Raw genomic sequence first — 16,770 nt, 5'->3', positions numbered from 1 at the left:
TGTGTAGGAATTTTGCGCGTCGGAATTTCCGATCGGAACTCTTTCCGACCGAAAAATTGAGAACCTGCTCTCAGTCTTTTGCTGGCCAGCAAAAGTCCAATGGAGCATACACACGGTCGCATTTTCCGACCAAAAGCTCTCATCAGTCTGTTGCTGGACGAATTTCCGATCGTGTGTACGGGGCTTTAGAGTCCGTGTATCAAAATGCAGGGCGTAACAGTTCCAGTATATGTGGTTGAAAAACTTCAAAAAAGGCACCCCTGTAATCGCAATTAAGTGTATCACCACCTCATAGAAACCAGCTTACGAAATAGCAAGCAAATTTGGGCAGATGGCTTTAACCCAGCCCAGGCCTTTGCTGTCCACGATTCACCCCAGGATTCTGCATACATGTTGATATAACCCTCAGAAAGATACCATGAAATCCGTAGCTCCATAGGAGATGGTTAACACTTAGCCCAAAGAGAAAAAAATAGTAGACCATAGCATGATACTGTATTGTATACAGAACACCCCAGTGATTTTGGACACAAACAAGTGCACCGCCACCTCACAGAGAGCACACTAACCATGACATGCCAAATAGACATATGGCTTTAACCCAGCCCAGGCCTTTGCTCAGCAGAGGATCCCAAGGATGATATGGGGAGTAATAAAATTCTCAGGCGTATACCTTATGCTCCATGGCAGAACAAAAAACTCAAGTGTCCATTTAGAAGCTATTACTTGCGCTAAAACACCATAAAACCTCCTCAGTGTGAAAGGGGTCTCAATGAACTACAACAGCGCTCCTCAGTGGCAGTTCAATGAGAACTACAAGCCGACAACCGCTAAGGCTTGATTCACACCTTGACCATTGTAGATAAGATGTCCCAACCTTTATACAACTGCCAGACCATTGTCATACTCCATCCCTACCCACACTTAAAGCGGTTCTCCACACTAAAAGGGGAAGTTCCGCTAATCTGATAATCCAGGTATCTGCACCCACTTCCGGGACAGACCGCCGCAGACCCCCACAGATGCCCCCCCCCGTTGTGTTCTGGGAAACACACAGTTCCCAGGACACAGCGGGGACCAGAAGAGACGCGAAGCGCGACTCAAGCATGCGCAGTAGGGAACTGGGCAGTGAAACCGCAACGCTTCACTTCCCGATTCCCTGACAGAGGGTGGCGGCGGGGGCAGCAGAGAGACGAGCGATCGCTCGTCATCTGCCGCCGACATCGCTGGACCCTGGGACAGGTAAGTGTCCATTTATTAAAAGTCAGCAGCTGCAATATTAGTAGCTGCTGGCTTTTAATATTTTTTTTTTTTAGGTGCAGAACCACTTTAACGTTACCTACGATTAAAGAGACCACACTTGAAATGGAGTGTAAATGGCCATGGCAGCCTTTTTTTAACAAGTATTAAATATATAACATTCTCATACCTCCCAACTTTTTGAGATGGGAATGAGGGACACCTATCTGCAAAAGTATGAAGGCATAGGACACACCCCTTGCCACACCCCCTTAAAGGAGAACTGTACAAAAAAACAAAACAAGATTGGTTAAACCCACAACTGCTTTTTTTTTTTTTACCACTACTATTCCTTTATATTGGCTTTTGGAATTAACAAATGCAGCAATTTAGAAATCAGATGAAATGTTTAGCTCTGGGAAACATTTTTTAATAGATAAAAAGTGCATTTTATATACATCTATATAGATCAGACCAAAACGAGCGACAAATGAAGAGAAATGAGGGACAGAGGGACATTGCTCCAAATCAGGGACAGTTGGGAGCTATGCATTCTTTAACACATAGCAAAACCCCAAATATCAGTCGCTCCACCTGGTGGACTTTAACGGCACTTCCCAACTTGGCTATGTTCCACTTCTACACTGCGGAGCTTTTTACGTACTAGGCCTAGAGCCGTGACACACCAGGCTCAGAGACAACCTATTACCCGCAGTGCAACCATTACCATCTTCCAGCTAAACCGTGTTAACTGGAATAGACCAGAGGGGCACGTACCACCACTTCCATCTCGTAGGTTTTATTGACACCATCAAAGACCACCACCGCCAATTTTCTGCTGCCATGACATGTCCTGCTCGCACTGCACCTGAAAACAAAGAAAACTGACCACACAAAAACAGGGAGGGTGGGTGGAAAACTGCTCCTGTTCACAGCTCCCTGCAATGCTGCCCAGGGCACTCCAAATCCCACCCCACATCCCATTAAAATATTTAAACCCCTCCTCTCCTACCTTTTTGCTCCAATCCCAATTCACCCCCCACTTGTCCCCTGTTTTCCTTAACCCCTTGTTGTCTCCCTTATCACTACTGTCACCCCGGCCCTCTGCTGGCTTCTCTTCTCTCCTCTAGCTCCAGGCCTCACTATACATTTTTAGTGCTTTTTGCAGATTTGCACTACGGTCCATTTATCATGGTTTCCTCCTGAACATGTTCTGTAGAGCAAATCTGCAAAATGCATAGGTGTGAGGCATAAGGCTGTCGGGGGGCCTGTAGTTCATTCACCCACAGTGCTGTGTATATGAATGACGCGGCCATGTAGTCAGAGCCCCACACAGGAAGAAAAGAAATGTAGAGCCTGTGCAGCACTGCACAAGAGCCACAAGTATCAGCAATAAGGCAGTACTTCTGGCCCTCCTGATCAGGGCCCCAGTGGCAGCTGGTGCTCAAAATTTTTGAGGGGGGCGCAAACAAACTGAAAAATTCTGAAAAAAAACCCCATCAATTACAGCCTCACTGTACCATCAATTGCAGCCACTGTGCCCATCAATCACAGCCACTGTGCCCATCAATTGCCACCACTGTGCCCATCAAATGCAGCCACTGTACCCATCAATTGCAGCCACTGTGGCCATCAAACGCAACCACTGTGGCCATCAATTGCCACCACTGTGCCATCAAATGCAGCCACTGTGCCCATCAGTTGCCGCCACTGTGCCCATCAATTGCTCCCACTGTGCCCATCAATTGCCGCCACTGTGCCCCATCAAACGCAGCCACTGTGCCATATCAAATGCTGCTAGTGTGCCCCCCCGCTGCACTTACCTGTATCGGTGGGACAGCTGCTCGACGTCTTCTCCTGTCCTCTCCACACATTCTCTGCTATGATTGGACATCTGGTGTCCAATCACAGCACCTGTCTCAGCCAATCAGGTTACGGGTAACAGATCTGAGCACCCGATTGGCGGAAAGGCAGTTAAGAGTTAGGAAAGCAAATATTCATTTGCTTTTCTAACACAGCTGAGTGACCTGCGGGTGCCCAGCATGGCGCTCGCAGGTCACCTTTGACGCCTATTGGAGGCTATGGCTCTAATCAGGTGCTTCAAAACCACCCCCCGCTGCTGTAATTCAGGCACACTGCGCCCGAAAAGGGGGCGGGCGCCTGAATAGGGGGTGGCAGCGGTGGCCATAGATAGATCCATGCAATGCATGAATCTATCCATTGGTGCTAGAGGAGGTGGCAGGAGAGAGGGGGCTAAGCCCGTGCACCTTTATGAACGCACCGCCACTGCTGGGCCCCCTTTTAATATTATGAGGCCCGGGCCCAATACAGGAGGGCTGGCTGTACTGCCTTTTCAGTGGCCCTGGCTAGTACTGTGGGGAACTTCTCCCCATACTGCGGCCACAGGGAGAAGTTCCCCACGGTACTAGCTGTCATTATTTGAAAGCAGCACGGCCAATGCGTGGCCAGAGCTCTGTGTCTGAATGAACTGCTGTCAGTTTTTTTTTTTTTTTTGCATGCTAATCTCATATCGAAAATGAAATTTGCTAAAGTTACGTAAATTCTCGTACGGTAGAATTAAAATTCGGAAGAGATGTCATGTGTTGTAGTGTATTTGTTTGTATTGTCGGATTACAACTGTACTGGTTAAACAAAAATCGTACGATCTTGTATCGTACAAGAAAAATGTTCTTGCTTGTCCCATCGGATTATATCGGATGAAATGTCATGATCGGCTCTCGAAAGCTGTGTACTAATGATCAGATTATCGTATGATCCCTTCGAAAGTGGTATTTTTGTATGATTTTCTGATCGTGTGTACGAGCCATTACATGGGTTAGTCAGCATAGGTGTTAGGTGGGGGAAGGGACAGTTTTAAGACTGGTTAGGTTTAGCTGGAATTCTTCTTCTTCTTCTTCTTATACAAAATCTATATAGCTCCAACAGTTTGCGCAGCACTGTACAACATGAGGGCAGACAGTACAGTTACAATACAATTCAATACAATACAGCAGGAATCAGAGGGCCCTGCTCGTTAGAGCTTACAATCTAGGAGGGAGGGTCATATGATACAGGGGAGATTGGGGTAGGGAGTTACATAGAATGGGAGAGGCTCAGGGGCAGATTGGGGTAGGGAGTTCCGCAGGATGGGAGAGGATCGGGAGAAGTCCTGGAGGCAGGGGCGTTGCTAGGTCTGCAAAAGATCTGGGGCTAGAGCCCATAGCAGCAGTCACCAACCTTTTTGCAGGCCTGGGGGGGGGGGGGGCACACCGATGGTAAACAAGTGGTTCAACTCATCATAATGCAGAATCAGTGGGAGCCCTGGGCGTGTCACTTGCCACCTTCACCTGCCACCAGATGCAGCGTGTCACTTGCCACCGTCGCCTGCCACCAGATGCAGCGTGTCACTTGCCACCAGATGCAGCGTGTCACTTGCCACCGTCACCTGTCACTAGATGTGGATTGTCACTTACCATGTCACCTGACACCATTTGCAGATTGTCACTTGCCACATCTCCTGCCACCATTTGCAGACTGTCACTTGCCATGTCACCTGCCTTTAGATGTGGGTTGTGACTTGCCATGTCACCTGGCACCAGATGTGGATTGTCACTTGCCAACTGATGTGCATTGTAACTTGCCATACTAGCCAGTGCCACCAAATGTGCACTGTCTCTGCGTTGGTGGCAGGCTGGCAGCACTGGTTCATTTAGTGAGGGCAGGAGAGCGGTGATGATGCGCAAGCAGTGAGAGATGATGTCACCTCACTGCTCCCCGCCACACCTTCAACATTGAAGCAAGGGGGTCTGGCTGCAGAGAGGACCTCCGCCGATGACAGGAAGCACGTGACCTCCACCCCACCTCTCTGTGAGGGCAGAAGAGCACTGATGTGTGGCGGGCAGTGAGAGATGATGTCATCTCTCTGCCCCTCACTCCCACATTGAAGAGGCCTGGCTGAGGAGAGCGCTGATGTGGAGCTTTTGGAGAGATGATGTCATCTCTGCTTGTCCGCCCGCTCGCTTCTCTTCTCTGCTCCGCCTCACTCATGCTGCCAGCCTGCCCGTTGCAGCCATGGCCGCGGTCCGCTGCGGCAAGAGACTTGGGGCTATGGGCCCAATAGCCACTTCCTAGCGACGCCTCTGCCTGGAGGCAACCAGGTGACAAGGGAGCCGAGAGAGCTGGAGGTCTTGAGAGGAACGAAGAGAACGATTTGAATTCTACTTTAACATGGAAAATATATCTGATATTAGATTTATAAAAAATAATAATAATATAAAAAAAAAAAAAAGTAAACTATTTTTACAAATGGAAGGACTGCATGGTAGTTGAGCGATCACATGGCCTCTTAAATGTCTTACTCCTTTACCTCATCCAGCTGCCACAGGTGAGCAGTTGATCTGCTTGGTTATTCATCGATGCTGAAGGACTAAAGTTGGATGCCAACAGCAAATGTCCATTTTGTTTTTATTAACCATAAGATGACCTTATTATGAAGGACTGAATTTATATTCTATTTTTTTTTTTTTACTAAGTAGAGACAGTCCGCCGCCCTCCAAAAATAAAACAGAAAGACCAAGCTTTGTACGGATATCAATTAAAGAGCACAGAATTAAAGAAATTTTAATGATCGCCTTTCATTAGTCTAGAATGCTTTTCACCTTCAAGGTATATTCGAATAATATTAAAAATAGCACCAATAACACATCACTCAATAAAATAGATTTTTCATTTCAGGGTCACAAATATCATATCGAGATTTTTTTCTTTTTTTTTTCCTCCCCTCTTAAACAATAACACTTCCTATCTCTGTACTTCTCTGCATACTTTTGAAGTGCCATATTAAAACCAATCTCTAAGCCTCCGGGCGAAGTGGAGCAATTAGTCTTGCAGTTGTGAATAAATAAAAAATCCTTTTATATACCCGTCCTTGACACGTACCTTGCAAATCAGGGAACTTTCATCTGCCGGAATAAAATGTTAAATAATGAACATCAATACTAGAAAAAAAAAAAAAACTTTCACTGCTTTTCATAGAAGAATCCGACACATTTTTCTTATTATATTCATTTATATTTACATTTAAAACACATTTTTCTGAAGGCAGACGGCGGCAATACCTCCGGTTATACCCATGCATATGTATTACATATATGCAAAAAAAAAATTTTTTTTTTTTTCAAAAACTCCTTCATATTTTTAGGATTTATAAAAACATATCAAGAATGTTGTGGCATGGGGGAAAACTCATTTAGTTAAAAGGTCACAAGACAGCATATCAGTGAAATGAAGCATAGATTCTCGTATTTTATGTAATGGGGGGCTGTCTTTTTTTTTTTTTTTTTTTAAATCTATTGGGCATTATCATTTGAGAACTAAAAAAAAAAAAAAAAAAAAAAAGACGTAAAATGCTTTGAGAAATGCAAATAATAAAATAACCGTAAGAACAGAAAGTTTAAAATTGGAAAAATTTAAGCTTATGAATCCTAGATGTATCACCCAGCTGAAACATGTCATTTAAAGGTTTAAATTAGACATAAAGCTAGACGCCAACCTTTTATGGAATTTTTAAAGCTTAACTATGAGGGGGGAGTATACATCTCTTAAGGTGGAGCTGCCTCTGAACTGCAAGGGTTGAATGCTCCTAAGGGGACCAGGAAAAGCAGTTTTACTTTTTTAAATTAGTTGTGAAGCCTGAAGGTTTCTTGCCTTAATGCATTAAAGAGGAAGTAAACCCTGATGAGTTTACTTCCTCTTTCATTCCCAGCAAAGGTAAAGCATAATGAACTACTAAGCATCGCATAGTAGTCCATTATGTGTCACTTACCCGACACAGGAGCCAGCGAAGTCACCGCTGTCCCCTGTAGTCCGGAGCATCCATCTTCTTGGCGGGTCTCGCAGCTCCGCCGCTGTCATTCGGCAAAGCCGCGATGACGTCACTCCCGCGCATGCGCACGGGAGCCAACACGTCATTGAAGATGCCGCGCTCAGTGCGCCTGCGCGCCACTGTCTACGGCGCATGCGCCATAGACAGCGGTGCCTGTCTTCGGGCAAATATCTCCTAAACCGTATAGGTTTAGGAGATATTTCTTGGATCTACAGGTAAGCCTTAATCTAGGCTTACCTGTAGGTCAAAGTGTGTTCTAAGGGTTTACAACCACTTTAAGGTTAAAGAGGACTCCCCTCCCATACTTGCCTGAGTCCGATCTCGATCCAGTGATATACACGAGAGCAGAGGCTTTCTCCCTTCTCACTGGACAGATTGATAGCAGTGGGAGCTATTGGCTCTCACTGCTGTCAATCAAATACTGTGATGAGGGAGCGGGGGGGGGGGGGGGTCAGGGCCGAGCAGCCCTGTCTGTGTCAATAGACTTAGACAGGGCGGCCCGGGAGGGAGCCAGCATGAATGCCCCCCATAGAAATCATCACCAGTGCTCCTGGTGAAGCCAGGAGCACTGGTGGGGGACCAGAGAAAAATAGGATAGGCAGAGGCGTAGCGAGAACCTTCAGGGCCCCGGTTCAAGAAACCATGAAGGGCCCCCCTGGCCTCCGACCGGGGCTCTTTCCACTGATCCCAGGGCCCTTTACTGCCATCGTGGGACCCTTTATTATGGGCAGCATGCCAGAGCCCAGTTGCAAGTGTGAATACAGAATGAATGAACAGAAATAGTTTATTCATAAACTGAAACATAGTAAACAGAGTCTGTGATTGGCACCAATCACTGACTATTCATTAAGAGAAGGAGAGGGGCGGTAAATTACACATTTACCAGCTCCTTCTTCACTCTCCATCCTGACAGATCCCCATACCTCCCAACATTTTGAGATGGGAATGAGGGACACATACTAGCAAAAGTATGTAGGCATAGGACACGCCCCCTGCCACACCCCCTTAAAGGAGAATTACCTAAAAAAAAAAAAGATTAGTTACATCTACAAGGGCTTTTTATTTACCACTACCATGCATTTATATTGGCTTTTAAAATCTATAAATTCAGCAATTTAGAATTTGGATGAAAGGTTTAGCACTGGGAAACACTTTTTGAAAGATAAATACTGCATTTTATATACAATTATATAGATCAGACCCAAATAAATGACAAATGAGGAAGAAAGAGGGACAGAGGGACTTTGCTCCAAATCAGGGACAGTCCCTTGAAATCACGGACAGTTGGGAGCTGTGGATCCCCCGCAGCAACTGGGGGAGGGGAAAACCTCACAGCGCAGTGGGGGGGGGGGGGGGGGGAGTGAAGCACACATGGGGCTGGGGCAGCAGGACAGGGATAGGGAGGTGGTGGGAGTGGCATGTAGAAGAACCGATCCCTCCATTTCCCATCATGCAGCCGCTGAATGTCTATGGCAGGGAGATAAGGAGAAACTGGCATTCAGCGGCTACATGGAGGGGTCGTTTTCTCTACATGGTGCCATCCTCCCATCCAGGTGTACAGGGGGGGTCGCACGGGGCCCCTAGAACATAGGGCCCCTGTATGTATTCTCTGTGCAAAACCATTACACAGAACAGGTAAGTATAACATGTTTATTATTTTCATTAAAAAATCCCCCCAAAAAAATCAAAGCATTAATATAACTTTAAACCATTGCCCTACACTGGATGCGAGGACCCTGAGGAGAAGTCCACTGCTGCAGCATAGGGGAGCACCTGTCTTTCCTGAGCAATACCCCTTTCAGTGTGGGGGCAACACCACTGTAAGGGAGGATTTTTACTTTTCCTGACGTTAGGCTTCAATGCGTTAATTTCAACTTTTGTAAATCTGCAGCTTTTATTAGGAAAAAAAAAAAATCTGGTGACAATGTCATGAACAGGCATGGACTGGCCATCAGGACTACCGGGAGTTTCCCGGTGGGCCGAATGGCTCAGTGGGCCAGTCAAGTGCAGTCCTGGAGCTGCTCCTCTCTGCCAGTGAGTGATCATAATTTCACTTGTGTCAGGAGGAGCTGCTTCCGTCACTTGCTGGAGAGAGCATTAGGCATTATGATCCCTCCAGCCTGCAGGGGGAGATAGACAGCCAGCAGACTTTCCTTCCCCTTATCACATGACTGGAGATAGGAACAAAAAGCTGCCTTCAAAAATGTGAGTACATGTGGAAGGGGGAGGAGAGGGAGGACACTCTGCTGTGAAGGGGGCTTCTGATGGGGACTCTGATGTGAAGGGGCTTCTGATGGGGTCTCTGATGTGAAGGGGGCTGTTGGTGGGGAATATGATGTGAAGGGGCTGCTGCTGGGGACTCTAAAGGGGTGGGGCTGCTGATTGGGACTCTCTGATCTAAGGGGGATGCTGCTGGGGACACACTGATGTAAGGGCGATGCTTAAAATTAAAGTGGGCCAGTCATGATGAAGTCCAGGGCCAAATTTTTGTCCCAGTCCAGCCCTGGTCATGAAGGTCTCATTCATACAATTCTGGTATAGGGTGACAACGTTATATTCTTGTCACAATAGTGCTCCCACCGACATCCTAGCATACTGTATAATCTCATCACACTCCTTTGTGGGTAAAGCCTGGAGTATGGAAGTGCTGCAGCAGTGCTGGATAGCTGGTGTCAACATAGAAGAAATAATATGTCACCAGCACACAATTGAACCATATAATAGTCGTATAACTTGTTAGAATGATCACATTACAATAAGTGCAAAATTTCATACCTAGGCAGGTCACATCACATACCTGACAGATGGGGGGGGGGGAGTTTAAGGCTACGGGAGTGGTTAAAACTCCTGCCTTTTTTTTCTTTTTTTTTTGCTGCCCATGTCCCAATGGAAAGATTTCCCTTTACTTCCCATCCCAGAGACTAAGCTGGAAGTAAAAGAAGATCTCTCCAAAGCAAGGTTGACATTCCCTCTTAGCCCCTGTACACACGGTCGGAGATTTCGACAACCAAATCCGTCGGATTTTGTCCGTCGGATCTTGTCCGAAACTGTTGCATACACACGGTCGGACTAAGTTGTCGAAAAATCCGATCATTCAGAACGTGATGACGTAATTTCGTTACGATGGGACTACATTCAGGCTAGTAGCCAATAGCTTTGATGTAGGAATTTGATCTGAGCATGCGTGGCACTTGGTCCGATCAAGATTCTCTACACATGATCGGAGTATGTCCGATCGAACCAGTTGGTCGGGAAATATTTCCAACAAGTTGGAAAATTGGGTCCGACGGATAATCCGACGGAATCAGTCCGATGCATACCACACACAGTCGGATTATCCGACAACACGGTCCGATAGGACACATTCCGACGGATTCTCCGACCGTGTGTACAAGGGCTTAGACATATGTCATCAGAGCAGGTTTCCTCTCAAAATGTAGAATTTTCTGTCACTTTCTGTACCAAAGACAATGGTTACCAGGACCGATAGTGAAGTTGAATCTCTCCAGCAGGGACACCGCAAAAAATAAAAATCGAGACAGATATTCTAACTCAGGGATAGGCAACCTATGTAATGTGTGCCAGGGCGGACAGGCAATGTAAGTTTCAAAGTGGCCCACCTGATGTCAGTGACAATCAGGTGATGGCCCTCCTACCAATACTAGTCTAGGTCTGGCTGTGAATTTTGGTATGTGAAGAGGCTCACTTGCCTATACCCTTCTTCTTCTAGTAGAACTGCCAGATGCAGCTGGTATGAATGTGATACCCCTGCAAGTCTGAAAGTGAAGGAAATAGGTGGATCTGAGATCTGATGGTTGAATTGGGGCTAATCTGAGGAGTGAAGGTGCAGGAATTGGGGCTGATCTGAGATCTAAAGGTGAATGAATAGCGACTGATCTGAGATGTGAAGATGCAGGAATTGGGGCTGATCTGAGACCTAATGGTGAAAGAATAGAGGCTGAGCTGAGATCTGATGGTGCAGTAATTGGGTTGATCTGAAAAGTGAAGGTTCAGAAATTTGGGTCTGAGACATGAAGGTGCAGTAAGTGGGGCTGGTCTGAGGTGTGAAGGTGCAGGAACTGGGGCTGATCTGAGATCTGACGGTGAATGAATTGTGACTGATCTGAGATCTGACGGTGAATGAATTGTGACTGACCTGAGATATGATTGTGAATGAATCGTGACTGACCTGAGATCTGACGGTGAATGAATTGTGACTGACCTGAGATCTGATGGTGAATGAATTGGGGTGATCTGAGGTGTAAAGTTTTTCAAAATAGGGGCTGATCTGAGATTTCATGGTGAATGAATAGCGGCTGATCTGAGGTCTGAAGGTGCAGTAATTGGGGTGATTTGAAGAATGACGGTTCAGAAATTGGGGATGATCTGATGTATCATGTTGTGGAAAATTTTATATGTATTTTTATATGTATTGTCATAAGAGTCCTTCTGTGTTCATTCTCCCCTAGCCCGCTGACTGGGGCAGACTGACGCTGGTTGAGATCCGTTAGGTAGTGGATAACTTCTTGGGATTGGAAAGAGGTGTTTGTGGAGTGGGGGTTTGTCCGCCAGCAAAAGGGCCCCTGTACACTGTATAGACGATCGTCTGGGGCCATATGCTTGCTCTGCAAGGATTGGTTGTATGCGGATGTGCGCTCATTGTCTCTGCTGTGTCTGATCAGCACATGGAGATGGGCAGTGCACATCTGTGGATAACCTTCCATCCACAAGGAGGTGTAGAATAATCCAGCTATACATTGTTCTCTGGAACAATGTATATTAAGGATTTCTATCAACGGAATTGTAGTCATCGTTCATTGGTTTTGTATGGTTTCCATCATTGAAAGCATTTAGTCAGTCAGTTTGCGTCACTGACTATTTGAATGTATACATGTCTGTGGTTGGTACTTTCACATCCTTCACATCCTGTGTTGCTGCTGTGAGGTCACAAGCTTTGTAGGAGGTGTTCAGCTGTCGGAGGCAAACCCTCCAGGGCGTGGCTTCCTGTGGAAATGTAAATAAAAGATTTGTTGAGGTCAGAGAGCACGCACATGCTGACCATTTGGAGAATGTAAGAATGCTGGTGATGTCTCTTTAATGGGGAACCAGAGGGGCCTGGCTGAGAAGCAGCCAGGCTGAGATGAGGATGTAGGAATGCGTGTCATGTCTGTTCATTGGGATGAATGGGTTGGAAGGTAAGCTTAAAGTATTATATCATTAAGATGGAAATGGCTGCTTATATGAGCACAGTAGATGTGGCTGTGTGCATAGCATACAGCCAGATTGCTACGTCAATCAGGAATTTAGGTAATCTGAGACTTGAAGGTGCAGGAATTGGGGCTGATCTAAGGAGTGAAGGAGCAGGAACTGAGGCTGATCTGAGATCTGACAGTGAATGAATTGGGGCTGATCATCTGAGGTGTAAATGTGCAGGAATTGGAGCTAATCTGAAGTCTGAAGGTGCATGAACTGTGGTTGACCCTTTGGAAATCTTCTTGGTTTCCTTTTCTTTTTTGAGGTATGAAGGTGCAGGAATTGTGGCTGATCTGAGATCTGATGGTGGATGAATTGGGGTGATCTGAGGTGTGAAGGTGCAGGAATTGTGGCTTATCTGAGATCTGATGGTGGATGAATTGGGGTAATCTGAGGTGTGAAGGTGCAAGAACTTGGGCTGATCTGAGATCTGATGGTGGATGAATTGTGGCTGATCTGAGATCTGATGGTGGATGAATTGTGGCTGATCTGAGATCTGATGGTGGATGAATTGGGGTGATCTGAGGTGTGAAGATGCAGGAATTGTGGCTGATCTGAGATGTGATGATGAATGAATTGGGGTGATCTGAGGTGTGAAAGTGCAGGAATGGTGGCTGATCTGAGGTCTAAGGTGCACTGTTGATCACTGGCATGCCATTTGTCCAATGACTTTGAATTGACACTTAATGTGGAAAAGGTTGCTGACTCCTCTTCTAACCCTTTCCCATTCTATCCAAAACTTAAAATGAAAAGTTCTGACTTTACATACACAAACTTTTTCTACTTGCTGCCTCTGTTCCTGCAGTCGAATGGTTAAGAGCGCCCGCCATTATTGTCACCCTCCAGCTCACTCACTTCAGCAACCAGCTTTTATGGAGACGCCGAGGCAGCCATGTTGGATTGCAGTCGCAGGCAGCTCAGCCTCCCCTCATAAAGTGTCGCTCAGCAGCTGGAAGCAGAGCAGGGTGTCGTCTGTCCCCTGTGGCAGTAGACACATTGCCCGGGACATGATGTATCATGTATGTTCGTTAGAAAATTACTGGAAATTTGCCAAAGCCTTTAACCAGCCGCAGTAGGCTGGGCGCATTTTAAACCCTTTTTTTTTTCCACAACTACCAAATGTCTTCCATAAAATTAAGTCTCTCCCCTAAAATCTCTTTATTGGGATATTCTGCTAGGTTGCTGTGCCAGCACACACTCCCGTGGCGATCGCATTTATATGGAGGGAAGCTCGACTGCTGTGATTTCATACTACGCCAACATGTCTGCCCATTGCAACTAAACACCCCGGCTCTGCGTCGCTTTCCACACGGTTTACTGTAATTATAAATGTATTGGGAACGCGGTAATGTAACGTTACAATACTTATTAAACATTTTATAGGCACAATTCTGCTGAACTGTTTTGTGACTGTAGCTCTTCTTTTATTTTATTTTTTTATTTCCGCTTGTGTTTGAGGACATTACACATGTTCAATTTGGTGGTAACAAAACGCGTAATGTGCATTAACAAACAATTCGCCTGCGTTCCCCGCTGTGCCGAGATCGTATTTGCTCAGACAGCAGGGAAAATTCTTGCACATAAAGGCTTTTTTTTCCCATCTCTAAGCACATGGAAAGCAATGTGTTCGGATCCGGAATTAAAACAATATATTCCCCTCCATATACATAATCCATATAACCAAAGTTTAATTTACCTCCTAACCAGACTAATAACCCGACAGCCTGCTTAATCTATTTAAAATGTTTTTATTTTCCTGTCGTGAATTTTTTTTTTTATTCTCCGAGATCCACTAAAACGACGCTGGGAGTTGGGGGGGGGGGGACCCGACCCATACTCCCTATGGATAATATGCAAATAAGCCAATCAAAAGGGAGAATCGGTTTCTGGGTACCGCTATTTATACAGCGGCCCGATGAGTCAAGGCCTTACCCACTGGGTTTTTTATAGCAAGAAGCAGACTTCAGCAAACAGAAAGAAAAAGACTGTTTGAACCTTTCTTGGTTTCCTCCGCATAAGGTCATCTTGGCCAGTAATAAGTCTGTATTGTATTTGTACTTATACCCAGAGGGTATTTATGACCCAAGGGCATATTAAAAAAAAAAAAAAAAAAGAAATTGGCAAATCCAGGCCCATTTGTGTATCTGGATTTATCCGCATTCATTAGCCATCTGGCAGCAAATGCCGGCATATGCAACTGGGTATTTTTTGGGTAAGAGTCTCATTTATGGTTTATCAAAATTTAAAGGTGACCTCCAGCATTCCCTTCAGTATTGCACAGTTGTAATGGCTCCTCGCCTGGACTGAAATGGCTTACTTTGATTTCACTGCCCACTGTGAGCTTCTCACCACGTACATTGGAAGCTGCAGCCAGTCCGATAGAATCCACCTCATTTCTTGGTAGTGGCGACTCGTCCATACGGGTCGCAGGGGTGCTGCCCCCCCCCCCCCCAATCAATGCTCCTAATCTACATGCAGGGTGCCAGGCGCATGGATTTCAATGAGGTTTTTTTTTTTTAAGAAGCACATGATTAGAGCCTGAAGTTCTAATTGGCTTCAAAGAAGGGTGGGCTCAGGGCACAGAGCACTGTGCCCTGAGGCCACCCAGTTTTGTGACAATAGAGAATAAATATTTGCTATGGTCTTCCTGATTCTTCTCCGGCCAATCAGGAAGTGGATCATGAGACCTGTCACCCGATTGGCCGGGAGGTGAAGCAATCCTATTGGCCACAGAGGAGGAGGCAGGAAATGCAGGGGAAGCCGCTGTGAAGCCGAGGAGGAGATGCAGGGTGAAGCCGCCACACCTAGGAAGCGCTGGCTGCGACCTAGATGGGGTAAGTGCGAAGCCGGGGATGGACCGTTCACCACCAGCTGCCACTGTTTCCTGGCTGGAGGACATCCAGCATTATCTGTCTATGGCCTGTCCCTTATATTCATTGGATTTCAGTTTTTTCAATCATAGATGCTCAGCTTCACATGTAGGCATTGCCTAGGGCTTTCTGCATTCATATGGAAAATACCCACTTCTCCTGATTGAACTCCACCCATCAAGGCATTTTAATATTTGCATAATTCCTCCCAAAAGCCAGGCCACTGCTTGCCTCAGAGTTAAAGGGGTTGTACAGCTTTGTTTTTTATTTTCTAAATAGGTTCCTTTAAGCTAGTGCAGTGATGGCGAACCTTGGCACCCCAGATGTTTTGGAACTACATTTCCCATGATGCTCTGGCACTCTGCAGTGTACTGGAGCATCATGGGAAATGTAGTTCCAAAACATCTGGGGTGCCAAGGTTCGCCATCACTGAGCTAGTGCATCGATGGTTCACTTACCCTTTCCTTCGATTTCCCTTCTAAATATTTTTTTTCTTTGTCTAAATTTCTCACTTCCTGTTTCTCCTCAGTAAACTTCACACCATCATCCGAGCGGTGTTTAGTCAGCTAGAACAGCTTACTGAGGAGGACCAGGAAGTGAGAAATTCAGACAAAGAAAACAAAGAAAAAAAACATTTAGAAGGGCAATCGAAGGAAAAGGTAAGTGAACCAACAATGCACTAGCTTAAAGGAACCTATTTAGAAAATAAAAAACAAACCTTTACAACCCCTTTAAGGGGTCTTGAGAGGAGTACTGAGGTAGAGCACTGTGATGGTTTCAGGATGCTATGTACAGCACTCTTTGACCCCTCACACCAGCCATGATCTGCCTGCAATGCACAGAGGAGCACAGAAATCCAGTAATGGCGTCACTGGGTCTAAAATAAAGAATGTAATGAAAATGTGAAGGTTTTTTAACCACTTAAGGACTGCCCACCGGATATATACTGTATATACCCGTATGTCGTTTTGTGCACAAAAAACACTACAGGGGCGCGCATGCCCGCTGCACGGCGGGGGGAGCTGATGTGCAGAGGCACAGCGGCCGTGATGTTCGCGGGCCAATTGTGATCAAGCCACAGAGAGGCAGAATGGGAGTACAGAGAGACCGCCTGTTCCTAGTGATCAGGAACAGAGATCTCTCTGTACTCCCAGTCAGTCCAATCCCCCCACAGTTAGAAAGCACCTCCCTAGGACACACTTAACCCCTTGAGCGCCCTTGGGGTTAACCCTTTCCCTGCCAGTGTCATTTATACAGTGATTAGTGCATATTTTTAGCTCTGATCACTGTAATAATGTCACTGATCCCAAAAAAAGTGCTCGATCTGTCTGCCGCAATGTCAGAATCCCACTTAAAACCGCTGATCACCACTATTACTAGTAAAAAAAAATAAACAATAATCAAAATGACGCTGCTCTGGTATTCTAAGAAGCCTTGACCAAACCCCAACTTGGACTGGCAGGGGGCAGGCCTCCTTAAATACCTGGGGTCAGCGCAGCTGGGGAAGAGTTGTCGGGTGGAAGA

The sequence above is a fragment of the Lithobates pipiens genome, unplaced genomic scaffold, assembly GCF_037356315.1.
Source record: "Lithobates pipiens isolate NorthernLeopardFrog02 unplaced genomic scaffold, aLitPip1_a1.2 Scaffold_10, whole genome shotgun sequence".
NCBI lineage: Eukaryota > Metazoa > Chordata > Amphibia > Anura > Ranidae > Lithobates > Lithobates pipiens.
Note: the sequence above shows the minus strand (reverse complement) of the source record.